General features: G+C 43.5%; 1 long non-coding RNA gene across 2 annotated transcripts in view; it reads right to left on the reverse strand.

The window, feature by feature from the left end:
* Nucleotides 1-18,167, reverse strand: part of LOC129040624 (uncharacterized) — a 141,361-nt gene that overhangs the window by 37,614 nt on the left and 85,580 nt on the right. For both annotated transcript variants that reach the window (XR_010126989.1, XR_008503691.2), the window contains one exon: nucleotides 2,327-2,383. This is a non-coding gene — a long non-coding RNA (uncharacterized LOC129040624). The remainder of the gene's footprint in view (nucleotides 1-2,326; nucleotides 2,384-18,167) is intronic.

Raw genomic sequence — 18,167 nt, forward strand, 5'->3', positions numbered from 1 at the left:
AAGTCAAATATTACATGTTCTCAATGATAAGTGGAGCTAAATATGTGTGCACGTGGACAAAGAGTGTGGAATAACAATCACTGGAGACTTGGAAGGGTGAGACAGTGGGAGGCGGGTAAGGCATGAGAAATTACTTAATGGGTACAATGTACACTATTCAGGTGATGGTTACACTAAAAGCTCAGGCTTCACTACTACACAATATATCCATGTAACAAAACTGCACTTGTACCTTTCAAATTTATACAAATAAAAAAATTCGGTTCTCATTTATCTTGGAAGAGTGAATTATCATTTCCAAAAGTTTTAAATGGATCCAAACCTTTACTTAACTGTCATTTTGCAGTCTCATTAAAAAATACATGAAGGTGAGGACTCAGGTTTTACCATGAAATCCTTTTCCCCTACTAGATTGCAGCTCCTTAAACTGGGTTATAATGTATGACTACATTTCAATTAATTAGATGTTGAGCTAAATGCTAAAAATGCTTGAAGAGATTAGGTAGATGACTTCAACACATTCCAATATACAAGCTCACTTGCACACTATGAAAGTTTAAGGTACTAAAAAATGACAAGGTGATGAACTTCAGCACAGAAAAACAATGCAACACTACACTTGGGCCAGCAGATGTCTCTCTACAACCCATGGCACCAACCAAGAGATAATCAGGCATCTAACAGCACAGAAGGATTGATCTTATTCAAAATGGTAAACGAAAGGATTCTTAGATATTGATCAGGAGGAGAATGTTCAAGTTCAGACAGAAAGTTGAGAAGGGAACAGTAGGTGAGAAAATAGAAACAGAAGCTTATTACAAAAGGAAGGAGAGAGCTCAGCCCATAAAGAATAAAGTTAAGGCAGGTTTGAGGCATTTTTAAGGGTAAAAAAAAGCTGTAGAAGTTACTGAAGAATACGGGGAGAAGGGCAAGAAACCATGCGTCCCTACCATAGCACTGAAATACTGCAAGCTTGTCAAAAGACAACCGACTAGCAGGTTAAGAAATCCACTTTGCTGGTTATGATGAACAATAAAAAGAGAGAAAAAGGGAAAAGAAAAAGTGATCGAATTAAAAAACTCTATCCCAGCTTGCATACTTCAGGAAACCACAAACTCACATGTACAAATATGTGTACTGGGCCCTAAGGTAACAGGTATTTCCTCCTGGGGGTTCCAATAAAAAGGTCTGAAAGCCATGGAGATATTCAGCGCACCCCCAGTGCCCCACCTCTCCCTCAAGCTAATAATGCCAGCTGCAAGACCTCCGAAACAGAAACATAACTGTCAATGGTAATATCCCAAAATCCCCGAAGGAAGACACGGTAAAACATAAAACATCATATTTAAAATAAACTATGTAAATTATGAAGCAGAAGTCAGGGCCGAGGAAGATGCAACATGAATTCCATGAGAGAAAAGTCTAACTACCAGATGCAACTCTCAGCCCCATCTCTGGCATTTTTTCCCACCCTGAATAAAGGGATGCTGAGAGGCTGAAGGGGAGCTGGCAGGAGAGACAGCAAGGCTGGGGATGAGGCGGATGACAGGACCTACAGCATCTATCTGGGCAGGAATTGGTGAAGATCCAGAGAGATGGGAGTGGAGTGAGGAGAAAGATAACCCATTCAACGTCAAATCCCATCACCAAGCAGAGGACCTGGACACGTAATATGCCCCTTATTAACGTTTGCTGAAGGTGTCAGTAGGTCTCCGCAATGCCAACAGTTTTATTACAATTACAGGAAGTTAGTGCCTAAGCAGGCATGATACTTTGGAGCTTCTTATTCCAAGGTTATTACCTGCCATCATCAGAAAATGAGGGTGCTGCTGCTTTTAACTCTATCCTCACAATCTTTAGTAACTGTCAGCCATTTCAGTAGCCACCTGGAAGCTACGCTATGCTCCCCTGGAACTACGTCTTCAAGAATTTCAAAGAAGTTTGTTTGGTTTCAAACTGGAAACCAATCTGACACTTAGAAGGTCAAAGACAAAAATGAATGGGTGCTCAAGGACTTAGGGTGCTCAAAGATTAAGACGTTTCAAAGAGGTTTTAAAGTTACGTTTCTCAGAGCCAGGACAACAGACTATAGAGAGGCCATGTCAGAACTTACCAATGATGTTCACACTTGCTTTAGGAGGAGAGTTTGCTTTTGTTGCGTATTTTTGGTTTGTATAATTGGTTTATTTGGGGCTTACGTACATTTAAAAGAACTTAATAACAGCAAACACCTACATACTATTTACTATGTGTTATGTACTATTCTAGGCCTTTACAAATATTAACTTATTTAATAAATGTATATAGAACTACTAATCTCAGTTACCTGTTCAGTGGTTTATTCTGTTTCACTAAAAGTATCTCCGTTTCTTCCATTTTCCTCCTGCAAAACAGCAGGAGAATATTGTTAGTGAGTACGTACAAATGCACACAAAATGTTTTACATTATTATTTGCTATTTTCCAAACTCAGAGTGCCAAAAGGGCTTCATTGAACTTTAGCCAATTATTTCAGCTGCCTAATTTTACTGAGTTCCTAAATAGAATCTTAAGAAGATATAATTACTACATACACAGATAATAAGAGATTTGAAAAACAAATAACTTGTGGCTTCAAAAGAAATTAAGGTGACACAATAAAAAGTTAGATGCACAGGGAAACAAATTAGAGTAAGACTCTCCTGGACTTTGAATCCTTCTACATTTGATATGACTTTTCAAACCACACTCCCTCTGAAGTTCTTTTTCAGATGGGCAGTATGTTTCCTCACTAGGTGAAATAATTGCAGTTCTAAAGATAGAAACAATTGGTGGATTTGATTTTAAAGATTTACTTAAAATTTTTAAAAAATGATAATGGAAAGCATTTGTTAAAAAAAAGAGGTTATTCCCCAGAAAAGGTAATTGTTCATAATCTCTGGCAGGTGACATTTATCTTTGGGAACTCATGAGTGTCTAGGTTCTGTCCCTGAAATCTCAGGCTCCAAAAGTCTCTCTCACTAAGGTGCCAGAGATGATCACGTTGATTAATACCGATTCATGCTAACAAAGCTCACAAGAGACTGATAAAGCCAAAATGGCGAAGTATTCACTTATAGTGAAAAATGTAATTGTCAGATATCCTGACACTTGCTCCATCCAGTTTGGAAGCCAGTAAATCCAAGGCATAGGCACCTCACAGGCAGGCAAAGATTAGGCCAAATTAACGGTAGATTGCTCAGTGAGCATATCGGAGCAGTCACCACTTAGATGCCAATGGCCTCCAAAACAATCTCTCTAGCCAAGCATTATCCTACCTTCTCCACTGCCACCATCCTAGTCCAAGCTGCCATTGTTCTTTCTCCTGGACAAACACAAAACACTTCTTGCTGTTTTCCCAGCCTCCACACTTTCTCCTTTCCAATTCATTATGCACAATGTGTCCAGAGTAAACCCTTTGTTTGTTTGTTTGTTTGTTTTGGAGACAGGGTCTCATTCTGTCAGTCAGGCTGGAGTACAGTAAGTACTACAATCATAGCTCACTATAGCCTCAAACTCCAGGGCTCAAGCGATCTTCCCACCTCAGCCTCCGAAGTTGCTGAGATAATGTACAGGTGTGCACTACCATGCCCACTCATTTTTTATTTTTTGTAGAGACAAGGTCTTGCTATGTTGCCCAGGCTGGCCTGGAACTCCTGGCCTCAAGTGATCCTCCTCCCTCAGCCTCCCGAGATGCTAGGCTACAGGTATGAGCCACCATGCCTGGCACAAAAGAAACCTTTTAAAATAGAAAACACATTGTGGCTCAGCCCTACCTATACCCCCCCTTTATTGCTCTGCATTGGTCTATGATAAACACAGGCGACGACTCTTGGCCCTGCTGGGGCCCTGCCCCCTCCATGCACCACTCTCCCTTGTCATCCTTTCACTTCAGCCACGCTGGTCTCCTTTCACTCCTATGAATAAACAAGATCCCTCAACACCTCAGAGATTTTGCACATTTATTTTCTCTCCTTGAAAATTAATGCACATACTCTGCCCTCCCTCCCCCAACATACATGCCTACCCAGGAACCTGTACATCCTCACTCCAGTTACATGATCCCACCACTAGGACAAATTCCCCTACGCTAAGGTCCCAGGACACCTTGACCTTCTCCACCAGAGCACTTGAACAGTTTGTAACTACATGTAACTACGCATTATTATGCAATTATTTAATTTAGATCTCTCTCTCTCACTAGACTATAAGAAGCTCCATGAGGGTGGACACAGCTCATTTTATTAGCGTGTTCCCTGGTAGTGACTACTCAACAGATATGTTCTTGAATGAATGGTGGCTTCGGGCTTTCAGAATCTGTTGCATCCATTGCCAAAAACAGGGATAATTCTGCCAGATAGACACGGGGCTCTGCTGAAGGGGCTCCATCCCCCACATTGTGCACCCCCACCCATGGGTCACCAGTAATTAGATGGGCATTGTCTACATTCACTTATGTAAATTTTCGTTTCCTACACTTCCATAGCCGAAATAAATCTTCAGATATAAAAAAAGAAATAGCACAAAGTTCAAGACACACATTTGGGTAGCAACCCAGCAGAGAAGACTCACGGCAGTGGGTTACTAAGAAACACTATAAACAAAAAGGAAAACAAATTTCAGCCAAAGGAAGTCCTTGATGAACCACCCCTGGCGAGTGGATACACATACACACACAGACAAAAGCAGTGGCTCTCAGAGGAGGGTGCGTGAGATCCTGGGTTTGCTGCGGGATACCACCACAACCAGGGGGTCAACAGCAAGGCAGTGTGAAGATCCTAGAAGGAGGCCCCACTCCCTGTCCCTCCTCTCATCGCCAGGGCATGCCGTGCATGCTTGGCACACAGGAGACCCGGTGTGCACTGAGTGTGGTGCTCTCCCATTTGCCTAACAAACCAACAATTAATGGGCATTTCCTAACTCACTGCGTAGAGTGTTTTAAATGGCTCACAGCTGTGGTTAATTTTTACAAGATGTTCTAACATTTCAGTCTTCTTATGTGATAGGGATGAGAACAAAACTGGTGGGAAGAAACCCCGTAATACATTTGGCTCTAAATTCATATCTAGTTATGGGGTTAGAGAGGGTCAATTTCATTCATCCTTTCAAAATAGTGTGCACTGCAAATAGTGTGCACCTCATTCTAGGTGGTGTGGATAGGCACTGAACAAGACAAAAGGCCTTTTCAAGGAGATAACATTCTGGAAGGAGACTGACCATAAATACTAAAGTAAAAGATAAAACCCATCAGATGACAATACGTGGTATGAAGAAAAGTAAAGCAAGAGAGGGTGACAGAGAATGTGTGTGTGTGTGTGTGTGTTGGGGGTGGGAGGTGGGAGTCAACATTTAGGGTGTTCAAGGAAAGTCTCCCTGAGAAATTGCCATATGAGCAAAGATCTGAAGAATGTGGAGAACCATGCAGACATCTCTGGAAGGACAGTTCCAGACAGACGGACCAGCAAGTGCAAAGGGCCTGAGGCTGAAGCATAGCCTGTCTTGGGGCACATGAGGGAACAGCAATAGGAGGTGAGATCATAGAGGTGAGTGAGGGGTTTCATAGTCCAGCACTAAAGACTGTTGGCTTTGATTCTGAGAGCCATGGAATGTAACTGAGGTGATGCATGCCGCACCCTGTCCCGTGGAATGCTGGAGAGGGGCAGGGACATGATCTGGCTGTGTTGAGAATCAACTGAAAAGAAGGCAAGGAGGCAGCTAGGCAAGTGACCGGGCTCCTGGGACAATGCAGACACGAGAGCACAAGGGCTTGGACTAGGTGCAGCAGCACAGGTGCTTCCACAGAGTTGTTGGGGTCTTCACAGAGCTTGAAGCAAAGGCTCTGGAGCTAACTCTCACTTCCCTAAGGGCTGATCTTAGTGATCTTAATGCTCTTCTCACTAACCATGTTTTTTGTTTTAATTAGTACTTTTACAAAAGAAAATTTAGTGGGTTTTAATCTGCTACAGAAGTAATAGATGATCAGGCTGGGTGTGTTGGCTCATGCCTGTAATCCCAGGACTTTGGGAGGCTGAGGCAGGTGGATCACCTGAGGTCAGGAGCTCGAGACCAGCCTGGCCAACATGGTGAAACCCTGTTTCAACTAAAAATGCAAAAATTAGCCGGATGTGGTGGTGTGCCTCTGTAATCCCAGCTGCTCAGGAGGCTGACATGGAAGAATTGCTCGAACCCCGGAGGCAGAGGCTGCAATGAGCTGAGATTGTGCCACTGCACTCCAGCCTGGGCAACAGAGCGAGACCCCGTCAAAAAAAAAAAAAAAAAAAAGGTCAAGCAAACCAAACCTTTGCATCACATTATAAAAGAACTTAACATACAAGTGCTTCTTATACACTGTCACCACCATATATTAGCATTTTAAAACTGTGAAAATAAAAGGCTTCTTCCCTAGGTGAGGAGAAAGATCATTCTATACACATGATCATGGTAGTTAATGACTCTATGGAACAAAAGGTTTTCCATTGAAGATCTATTGATATACAGCAGGACAAACACCAAGCACAAGTACTGTATTCTTAAAACCAAGCTTAGGTCAGTATGGTCTAACCCTGAAATCTTTCAGCTGTGCCAGTTTGAGATTAATGAAGAAATGTTTGGCCCATCACTCACAAAACCACACTTTTCTGCACAAAGACTTTCTCTCAGAGACACCCATGATGATAACATAAAGTAAAATTTAGATATGGTGAAATTCTTAAAAAATGAAATAAAGTACCCTTTTTAGTCTCTGCATTGTTAACACGGGGGTTAAAAAAAAAAAAAAAAAAAAAGGTAGAGGAAGCTCAGTGTGCAGAACTGTCGTCATGGAAACCATCCTACTCCAGGGCAGGGGAGCAGCTCTTCATGCTGTCATCAAGCCACCAAGAATCTCATCTGTTTGGGAGACAAAGCCACGTCCTCCCCTAATCAGAACATTGCTGTTTAGTCAAACATGATGACTTGGCCTGGTCTGTAGCTGCAAACAAAATTAAACTGTGATTCTCAACATTTGACTCTTATGGCTGATATGGCATATTTGTTTAGCTTCTCTCAAACAGGGCTACCAACAGATCAGTCACTCATGGTGACGCAGGGAGCATCAATTGTCCACTAGAGCAGAGCTTTTCAAACTCCGAGGTGCACATGAGCTGCCTGCAAGTCCTGTTAAAAAGCAGATTCTTACATAGATAACTCTTATGACAATATCGCCTGTGCTATAATGTACATCTCTCAACTCTTCTGAGCTATTTTAGTTCATTCTAATTCATTTTTATTAACATTTTTCAGACGTGTTTCTTTCTTAGTTTGCTTCTGAAGTATAAAAGATAATAGTGGTGAGGCTTTAAAAAATAAATACTGCTTCTCTATGACAAGGACCCCCAGCAAAGGATCACCTGAGCCTGGGAGATGGAGGCTGCAGTGAGCCCTGATTGTGCCACTGCACTCCAGCCTGGGCAACAGAGTGAGACTCCGTCTCAAAAACAAAACAAAACAAAACAAAAGGATCCCCAGCATATTTGTGAGCATGACCTACTTTTTTTGTTTCTCTGAAATCCTAAGATGACCAAAAGAAGAAGTGTAGTGAAAAAAGGCTGAATGTAAGTCAGTAAGCAAAGGAGAGGCTGGTCTAACACCCATGACTGTTCTTCTACCTTGGAATCCTGTAAAACCACAGAGGGAGGGACCTGGCAGAAAGGAAGCCAACAGACAAGAGGCTATAGTGGCAACAACTGCTTGGAGATCTATAAGATAAATCAGGGAGATCACAATCAATTGTTTATAGACTCTGAAAGGACCAACAAGAATTACCATTGAGTTACGTAAAGAAAAAAAACTATTAGCCAGCATCTATTAAGGAGGAAAAACAAAGGTATACACAGCTTGGGGCAAGATTTGAAGAAGCATAACCCCACCTACATACAAAGGCATGTGGCAGAGAGCAGGCCTACTCATTCTGTGTGGCTCCTGTGGCTTGAACCCAAAGGTAAAATAGAAAAGGAGAGGCTGGGCACAGTGGCTGACACCTGTAATCCCAGCAATTTGGGAAGCCGAGGCGGGCGGATGACCTGAGGTCAGGAGTTTGAGACCAGCCTGGCCAAAATGGCGAAACCCCGTCTCCACTAAAAATACAAACATTAGCTGGGCCTCGTGGCGGGCGCCTGTAGTCCCAGCTACTTGGGAGGCTGAGGCAGGAGAATCACTTGAACTTGCAGAGGTTGCAGTGAGCGGAGATTGTGCCACCGCACTCCAGCCTGGGTAACAGAGCGAGATTCCATCTCAAATAATAATAATAAAAGGAAACGGAGATGGACTTGGACACAATATAAGAAAATACCTTCTTTTGTTGCTGTTGTTGTTTTTCTTTTTGAGATGAAGTCTTGCCCCGTTGCCTGGACTGGAGTGCAGTGTCGCGATCTCAGCTCACTGCAACCTCCACCTCCTGGGTTCAAGCGATTTTCCTGCCTCAGCCTCCCAAGTAGCTGGTATTACAAGGGCATGCCACGAAGCCTGGCTAATTTTTGTATTTTTAGTGGAGATGGGTTTCACCACGTTGACCAGGCTGGTTTCGAACTCCTGACCTGAGGTGATCCGCCCACCCTGGCCTCCCCAAGTGCTGGGATTACAGGCGTGAGCTACTGTGCCCCGCGTCATCTGTCAGGTTTTAAAGTGGCAGCAAGAAGTGGCCTGTGTTGCATGATACAAACATACTTTCTAACAAAATACACTTCTCGGACACAGAACTTTTCTTTTTGCAAAGTAAGGAGCTCCCATCATTCCTGAGATAGTCTCCACCTGCCACCCTGTTCCTCTCCAGTACTGTACACTGCAAACATGCCAAGCCGGATGCCACTCCCCAGACAGCTTCACAACTGCAAGCATCACATGGGCTGTGCCTACAACGCTTTTCATTTCTGGGCCATCCCTGCAAATTTGAAAACCCAACCTCCTCTGTGAATCTTATGCTCTCTCTCCTCCAAGCAGAGTGGCCAGTCTGCTTCTCGCCCGCTCAGCGTATTTCTCCCCTGCACCATCTCCCTCTGCTGTAAATATCTAGACTGTCGGGTCTCTGAGGGCAGGATCACGTGCTATTTCCCTGTGTATCCTCAGCACTGACCATAGTGACCTGGACACAGCACGCACTGGATGACGGGAGGAAGGAAGAAGAGGGGAGGTGGGTAAAGACAGAGATGACGATGCCTAAATTATCATCTGCTATGCATACTATAGAAGGAACTCTGATACTGAGAGGAATGTTCATTTGAATGAACGCAGACATGAGTTACTGCGGCCTTCATTAAGGTTACTTTACGTATGTTTACAATCCATTTATTGTTATTTAGCTGTTTAGAAACAGTCCCAATATTTTGCTTTTACTCATATATATATCAGTATTTAGCAGTGTAAATAAAGTCTAAGTTTTTATATTAAAAACCATCTTTCAAAGTTACTGAGACGCCTGCAGAAAATGTGTCCACAGCATTTCACTGCAGTTTGGAATAACTCTGTATCATTAAAACAAGCACAGGGGCCTCTACTGGCAAAACTACCCAGCAACACTTTATAAGCCTTTATGTTAGAACGCTGAATACCAGAAAGGGAAGTGAGTCTCCAAACTTTCCCTAATTCACACAAGCCTTTACCTTAATTACTAATTAGTACCAATAAGGGAAGATTGATTGATCGATTGATTTTAGACGGAGTTTCACTCTTGTTGCCCAGACTGGAGTGTAGTGGTGCAATCTCGGCTCACTGCAACCTCCAACTCCTGGGTTCAAGCGATTCTCCACCACGCCCGGCTAATTTTGTGTTTTTAGTAGAGACAGGGTTTCCCCATGTTGCTCAGGCTGGTCTCGAACTCCCAACCTCAGGTAATCCACCCGCCTTGGCCTCCCAAAGTGCTGGGATTACAGGCGTGAGCCACCGAGACGGCTGGGAAGTTTTATTTTACCATTTGTTCATTTTCTCACACTCTAATACCCAAGGCAACAACCTACTTCAAGACATGACATGTTTGGGCTCTGTGGTCACTTCCATCAAGGGCCATTTGACTAGGGCTTCTCAGGGGCGTGACATGTAGGTGAATACATCTGGGAACTACAGAGCCATTGCTAACAACGCTCATTACTATTCAGAATGATCACCATCAGGCACATCAGCACCTTTCCCTCCGACACCGGAACCAACACCCGAGCCACAGAGCTGGGCTCTGCTGCTGCATAGGGCACCGAGTCAGTACCGGCACATCCCGGCCGTCCTTGCTGTCTCCCCATTCTTCCCCAACGTGGGGCCTATCAGCACACTGCCAAACTCACCTCCCCAGCAGCCTGGTTCCTTTAGTCGCACTTTCTATCCTGGACTACTGCCCTGAGAGACAACAGAATGGTTTCTGGACTCTTTGGACACCAAGGCCAACCTGGGCTGCCGCAGGGGCAAGGCCTAAAGAAGGAGCCTGCAGCCTCCACACCGTGGGTGGCAGGGTTATGTGCGTGTGAACTGCCAGCCCCGTTTCGTTGTGTTACTAACAGAGAGAAGCACAGTGGACCTTCTCTATCATGAGAGCACATAGTCTAGGAGGAGTGAAGGAAAGTCTTTATTTCATGAGACTTAAAAAAAAAATAGCTTCAAGATATAGTTTTAGAAACATTAGCAGACATCTTGTGGTCTAACATCAATTCATAAATCAGATCTTAAAACTGATTTTAGCAGATCTTTTCTATAAAATGCTGTATTTATAAAATGGGAAAAAGGCAGGACGGTGCAGCAAATTGGCCAAGCACAGATTGCATATTGACTTCATCTGACACTTTTGTTTGTTTGTTTGTTTGTTTTTGAGATATAGTCTTGCTCCGTCACCCAGGCTGGAGTTGCAGTGGCATGATCTCGGCTCACTGCCACCTCCGCCTCCCAGTTTCAAACGATTCTCCTGCCTCAGCCTCCCAAGTAGCTAGGACTACAGGCACATGCCACCATGCTCGGCTAATTTTTTTTTTCGTTTTTTTGGATTTTTAGCAGAGAGGAGGTTTTGCCACGTTGGCCAGGCTGGTCTCAAACTCCTGACCTCAGGTGGTCCGTCTGCCTTGGCCTCCCAAAGTGCTGGGATTACAGGCATGAGCCACCGTGCATGGCCCTAGCCCATTTTCTTTTCTTTTCTTTTCTTTTTTTTTTTTTTTTTTGAGGTGGAGTCTCATTCTGTTGCCCAGGCTGGAGTGCAGGGGTGCAATCTTGGCTCACTGCAACCTCTGCCTCCCGGGTTCAAGCAATTCTCCCACCTCCGTCTCCCGAGTAGCTGGGATTACAGGTGTGCGCCACCATGCTCTGCTAATTTTTTGGTATGTGTATTTTTAGGAGAGACAGGGTTTTGCCATATTGGCCAGGCTGGTCTCCAACTCCTGACCTCAAGTGATCTACCCACCTCGGCTTCCCAAAGTGCTGGGATTACAGGCGTAAGCCACCACGCCCAGCCTCATCTGACAAGTTTTAAAGTGGCAGTAAGAAGTGACCTGTGTTCCATGATACAGAATATGAATCTACTTCCAATTGAAAAATATTCATGTATCACCCAATCAGGATGGCTGCAGCAGGAACAAAAGCAAACATGCTGAGAAATAAGATGTCTGGAGGCTACTCTTGATTTGAGGCTGTTTGTATATAGGGTCTAATTTTCAAAATAAAATCTTTTTTGCTTGTTTTGCCAGTTCTTTCTTATATTTGAGCAAATTAGAGGGGAAATAAAATGGCAAAATTCAAACTAAATTCTTGCTGCCTCCAAGATTCCTCAGCCATGAGGGAGAAGGATGCTGTTTCTTAGGAAGAATCATCCAGATTCTGAGTATAGGGCAAAGGCCACCAAATCCTAGTCCCCCATTTTGAAGCCTGGTTAACTTATTAGAAAGAATTCACACCTGTAATCCCAGCACTTTGGGAGGCCAAGGCAGGAGGATCACTTGACCCTAGGAGTGTGAGACCGGCCTGCAACATAGCAAGACCCCTGCCTCTACAAAAAATAAAAAATTAGCCAGGTGTGGTGACACATGCCTTTAGTCCTAACTACCTGGGAGGGTGAGGGAGGAGGATGGCTTGAGCCCATGAGGTGAAAGCTGCAGTGAACCAAGATCATACCCCTGCACTCCAGCCTAGGCGACGGAGCAAGACCTTGTCTTTACAAAAAAAAAAAAAAAAAAAAAAAAAAAAAAAAAAAAAATTTACCCAACATTCACTATCCCCACAATAAGCCTGGAGTTCATAACCTGGGAAGAAGATAGAGGAAAAAGAGAAACTCTTGAGAGCTCACTCAGTGGCTGCAGTTTCATGTTCACCTTTAGAGTGGCCCGTGGGGAAACAGTAACTGATGGTAATGAGACAGGGCTCAGAGTGCATGTTAAACTTTCTAAGCTCAGCTCTGCCCAGGGGAGCTTTCCCACCTGCAGAGCCTTCTTTCCACCCTATCCCACGCCACCTTCCACAGGAGAGGCCCCACACTCACCTGTTCTACAGACAAAAGAAACGCACACCTGCCCCAAGGAGAGGACTTAACTAGGACAACAGGATTCAATGTTTACCAGGCTAACAAGAAAAATGCTGAACAAGCCAGGAACCAATAACTAAGTGTCAAACAGAACTGCAAGGCCCAATGTGGCTTGCTTCACAGGAAGAGGCACACAAGCACCTCTTAGAACCCCTGCATTGAAACACTCCCACAAATCCCCCCAGGATGCAGACGGGAGATGCCCTGCAGCCACTCCTGGCCTCCAGAACTGGGAGGGGCTCAAGCTCTGGCCCAGTGCGAAGGCAAAAGGCCTCTATTCCTGGCTACAAGAATCAATAGAAACTCATGGACTTCTAGAGAGCCTTGCCAAAGATCTCGAAACTCAGGAACCATGTAGGGAGCCCTACTGTTCACCACTGTACGTTGTATGTTGCCCTCTGGGCTTGGCAGAAATTTACGTAAGTGCAATACCAAGGGGCAAATAAAAAGCCAAACTGTTGAAAATAAACAGGGGAGCGGCGGCAGTTCTCGGAGTTGGGGAAAAGAGAGAAAACGTGTTTTTTAAAATGAAAATGTTTGTCTAGAATTGAGAATGCAAAGAAATGCCCAGAAAGCACTGGCGAGCTGCAGGAGAAGGGTGACAACACAGTCTGCAGCGAGAACAGAGAGTTCGCAGAGCCTGGGCGTGTGCCTGCTTCCATTCCCGCCCACCCACAGTTTCTGGGGCAAACAAATTCTTGGCTGAGCAGGTATGTGTGGGAGGCCTGATTTATTTTCCAACCATTAGAGCTTTGCCCAGAACTACTTAATCAGGATTTTTCAAGGTCATACATTCAAATATGATGTTACAGCCTTACGAAACAAATGACTTTGGGGTCTATGGGGTAGGAGGGTAGGGAGTGACAAGAAGGGGAAGAAGAAATTAACCACTCTCATTTGATCTAGCTTCCCAACCATTCTTGTATCTACTATATATTCTCAGAAAATTGACACACTGGACAAATGCATAGCTCAAAGAAATAATAGCTAATTATAATGCTTACTCTAAAGCAGGCACAATTCTAAATGCTCTGTATATATTGACTTATTTTGATCCTCACAAGAATCCTTTGAGGGGGATACTAATATTATTGTCCTGCTTATTTTACAGATGCATGAAGAGGTTAAGTGACTCACCCAAGGACCAACAGCCAGGTGGTGCGCCCAGATAGTTTGTGCATTCCCACTCTGCTATACGCCCTCTCTGTGCTCTGCCGTCCTGTCCCTCAAAAGAGCTTGTTTCAGTCATGGTATATCTAATTAATTTTCCCAGTGCGGTAGAGTTTTATTTAAGCTACTTTCTTGAAAGGAATACTATCAGAGCCAGTCTCAACCTCAAAGTACAGATGAGACAGAACCAACCCTGCTGCTTAAAAAGCCATATAATTTTAAGAGCGCTGGAAAAGTCCCAAGGCTCAAACCACAATTCACTCTCACACAGAGCCTGATTAGAAGCAGTTCTAGGCAAAGCTTTGATCCTGTTAAAATGTACAAGCTTCTGGGAGGCGTTCACTTTATGCTGTTATCGCTTGGTAGGAAAAGTTGCATTGTTATCTTTTTAAATACAGTTTAATGATAAGGACTTCAGGTGGTTTCCAGGCATCTGATTCACCTGTCCAGTTCTGACTTGTTCCCTGCTGGGTACCTGGAACTCTCCAGGACCTGGCACATAAATAAGTGCTCAATATTGCCAGCGTGGGCGAACAAACGAATGAATGAATGGCTGTCATTCCTGCAGATGCTAGGTTTAGGGCAAACCCATGACACATGTAGGTATCACAGGGGCAGCCAAGTTAGGCAAAATTATCACATTAAAAGTCTAAATGTGAACAAGTAAATCTCTGCCAGATAGTAACAGCTGAAAGAGACCTCAGGCATGTTTAAGTTGTATATGTAGAGAATGGTCTTTTTAAAGATTATATTTTAAAATGCATATATGCAGTAGAGCTAATATACCTAATGAAGAAGGCAATAAATGGCTTAAGAAGGAAGTGATGTCTATGTAATTTCCCCCTAAAATTATACTCTCCCAATAGGTAATGTGCCCTAGGACATCACCTTTTCTCCCAACAGTCTCCTATCCAAGTCCTTTGTGTACTCAAAGTCCTCCCCAAATGCGTTCTTTTCCAGGAAATGTTCCCTGGCTTTCTGGCCAGAAGAGGTCACTCCCCAGTTTGTACTCAAAGGTACTTTGTTCTTTCTTCTTGTACACAATTCATTTTCTGAACTGTAGTTATTTTTCTCATCTGCACTACCAACTTGTCCCTAACTTCTTCCCTGTATTCCACAGGGAACCACACATTCTTCCTAATGTAAACCAAGCATCTAGTAAAAATCAGGCTGTTTTTTAAAAGACTCCTATGGAAGTGCTCCAAGGATACCACAAACATCTGTTTCTGATGTTCAAATATGTTTTGGATATTTTTTAAGCTTTAATTTAAGAAAACAACCTGAAATGGTTTATATGCAAACTTTTCACGCACTGCAGATCTCTGCCCATGAATGTGATGTGTGCCAATAAACCCGGCCAGGCCAGGCAACCTCGCAGCCCTCACAGGAGGCTGCTCTGCCCACTCTGTGCTCGCTCACATGTTAATTTCTCCTAAGTGTGACATTGGTGAGGGAAGCTGTAGCCCCAACTCGGCCCTGTGAGAAATACCTGCCTGCATAGTCTGCTCTCCTAAAGTTGTTCAAGCAAGCACATGAATACAAAACCACACCCTAGCGTGGGCTTCGATTAAATGCCAGGCAAGGCTCAGGGCCATCTGTACGGCCTTGCTTTCATGGCACCATAAAGTCCTTTGTGATAATATCCCACTTGAGAGAGAGTAAATATTTATTCTAAGAATTAGATGTTTCCTGTATGACTAGATTTATGATAAGGAATGTGAGCAACTGTTTCCTAAGTTCAGTTACAGGATTTCTTACAGCTTTGAAACAAATACTCCCTACCTTCCACGAGCTGAACTAAAATGTATCCTGGGGTCCTAAGGCAAGGTATTTAAACCAAACCAAAAACTCTGTTACAGTTTGCAAACAATTTTCTATAAAAACAGACTTTTCAAATATCCTGCATTTAAAGCAAAGTATACAATTTTATTAAAGAAAGAAGATGATGTGAATATAGCCATGATAAGTTAACAACACCTGACTTAAAATGTTTTCTGTCTTCGTAACAGCCTCATTGTTCTTACTGACACAGCGGTAAATAAATTTCATGAACGTAAACTTCAAAAATTTATCCTAGTAAGATAGCACTTTATCTGTTTTACATGGTAGAGTGTCATGTAAGATTTCAGTTAATGGAAGGATTCACTGCTTCCCAAAAGTTTGAAAACTTCTCTTAATGTTCCTTAAACATCAGTCTGTAGAATGACTGCAAGACACCTGGAGAAGATGTTTTCATACATGTGTTCCTGGACCATTTTCCTCGGTAATTTCCTTGTAATAGGTACAAAGGTAAGAATCTAAACTTAGGCAAAAAAAAAAAAGAAAAGAAAGAAAGAAAGCACTAATCTAATACCATATTCATAGAGTTTATTTAACCCTGTCTTAAAATTTCACTGACAATCAATAGCCAGAGCATCAGTGTGGCTTCTAGAACCTCACTTTATTTAAAATTTGGACAAAGAAAATTTTTCTTGCATTCGGCCCCTATTTTGCATGATTTCTCAAAGTCAACATGAGGGTTTTTCAAGTATTTGCATGCTCCTTCAGCACATCCGAGAGTTGGAGAAAAATTATATATATATATTTGAGATGGAGTCTCGCTCTGTCGCCAGGCCGGAGTGCAGTGGCGCGATCTCGGCTCGCTGCAACCTCTGCCTCCCGGGTTCAAGTGATTCTCCTGCCTCAGCCTCCCAAGTAGCTGGGACTACAGGCATCCACCGCCATGCCCGGCTAATTTTTGTATTTTTAGTAGAGATGGGGTTTCACCATGTTGACCAAGATGGTCTCGATCTCTTGACCTCATGGTCTGCCTGCCTCGGCCTCCCAAAGTGCTGGGATTACAGGTGTGAGCCACCGCGCCCAGCCGAGAACCATTAATATTTTTTAAATTTAATTTAAAGTTCTGGGATACATGTGCAGGACATGCAGGTTGGTTACATAGGTAAACGTGTGCCATGGTGGTTTGCTACACCTATCAACCCATCACCTAGATATTGAGCCCCACATGCATTAGCTCTTTTTCCTGATGCTCTCTCCCCCACCCCCAGAGTGTGTTATTCCCCTCCCCTGTGTCCATGTGTTCTCACTGCAGAACCACTAATTTTTAACAGTAGTCACTGAATATCTCCTCCCACACTGAGCTATACTTCCCAGGGGCCTCTGCAGTTCTGAACTCTTTACAGCTTAAAAACAATTTCCTTGCTTAAAAATATGGAAGTAGAACAGCAGTTGAGTAGAATCACATATTTTTCGGACGGAAAGATACTCTGAAATGCAACTACTTTATGCTAATTTTTTCAGATAAGGGAAATATATTTAAGAAACAAGAAATATATGCAAGATGAAACAGGTTGTTGGCAAAGTGAGAACTCAGTAGCCAGGTTTCCATGGTTTACTAAATAAAGAGATCTAAGTTCAAATTCAGATTCTTCCACTCACTAGCTGTAGGCTCCTGATCCAATCTTATGAGCCCCAATTTCCTTATAAACAGGAATAATATAATATGTGTGAATATATCAGTCCTGTTTATACCTATAAGGATTGTTAAGTAAATTGAATTAAAGACACTTAACTGTCTTCTACAGTAGTGCCTGACTCCAAGTAGTAAGCACACAATAAATATTGGTTGTAGTTATAAACAGATTTTTGTTGTGGTTTTAGAAAAAAAGAGGAACATTCCCCAGGTATGAGGTAGACTAACCTGAGACTTTTGTGTTTTGAAGGCAGAGACTGAAGGAATTAGGTGCTGGAGCCCAGAGCTGCAAGTGTGAAGGTTGTGGGCCTGTGGGAACAAAGCTGGAAGTGACTCAATCCCTGGGGTTGGTTTCCCCAAAACTGGGAGGGGAAGGGATTAGGGTCCCATGAAGAGAAAAGCCCTGACCCACTCACACACCTGCAGGAGGCAGGATTCCAGATGAAAGTGTTGTCAGAGTGGAGACCTCAGTGAACACGGGCTTGGGGGTACTCTGCAGAAACCCCCTGCAAAGCACTAACAGAGGTTCCCTTCTGAGAGGACGCCAGGGGACTGGGCCAGGGACATGAACAGAGCAACCACAAATGGAGGGGGGTCAGGAGTCCCTCTTCCCCTCTGGCGGCGGGAGGGATCCCAACAATGAGAGTGGGTTTCCCACACACTCTGAAAAGCGGGAATCCTCATCAGATTTGATTTGATTCAGAAAAATGATTTAAATCAGGTTTAGCCTAAGGTCACGCAGCTAGTAACAGCAGAGCAAGGATTCAAAGCCAAGTCTGTCTGACTCCAAAGCCCTCACTCCTGTTGCCCATGCTGCCTCTGTGTGAGCAAACTTGTTCAAGCATGAGTTCCACCAACTATAGATCACCAGCAGTGTCTTCTCAGGTGGAGTTCAGTATGTAGTTTTTCAATTAAAAATATTTTCTAATAAAAAATTTTTTGGTTTTGGGCAGGACTATTTGGATGGGGTCTAGACCAAGGGGTTGTA

This window comes from Pongo pygmaeus, chromosome 6 (assembly GCF_028885625.2).
Source record: "Pongo pygmaeus isolate AG05252 chromosome 6, NHGRI_mPonPyg2-v2.0_pri, whole genome shotgun sequence".
In the NCBI taxonomy this organism is placed as follows: Eukaryota; Metazoa; Chordata; class Mammalia; order Primates; family Hominidae; genus Pongo; species Pongo pygmaeus.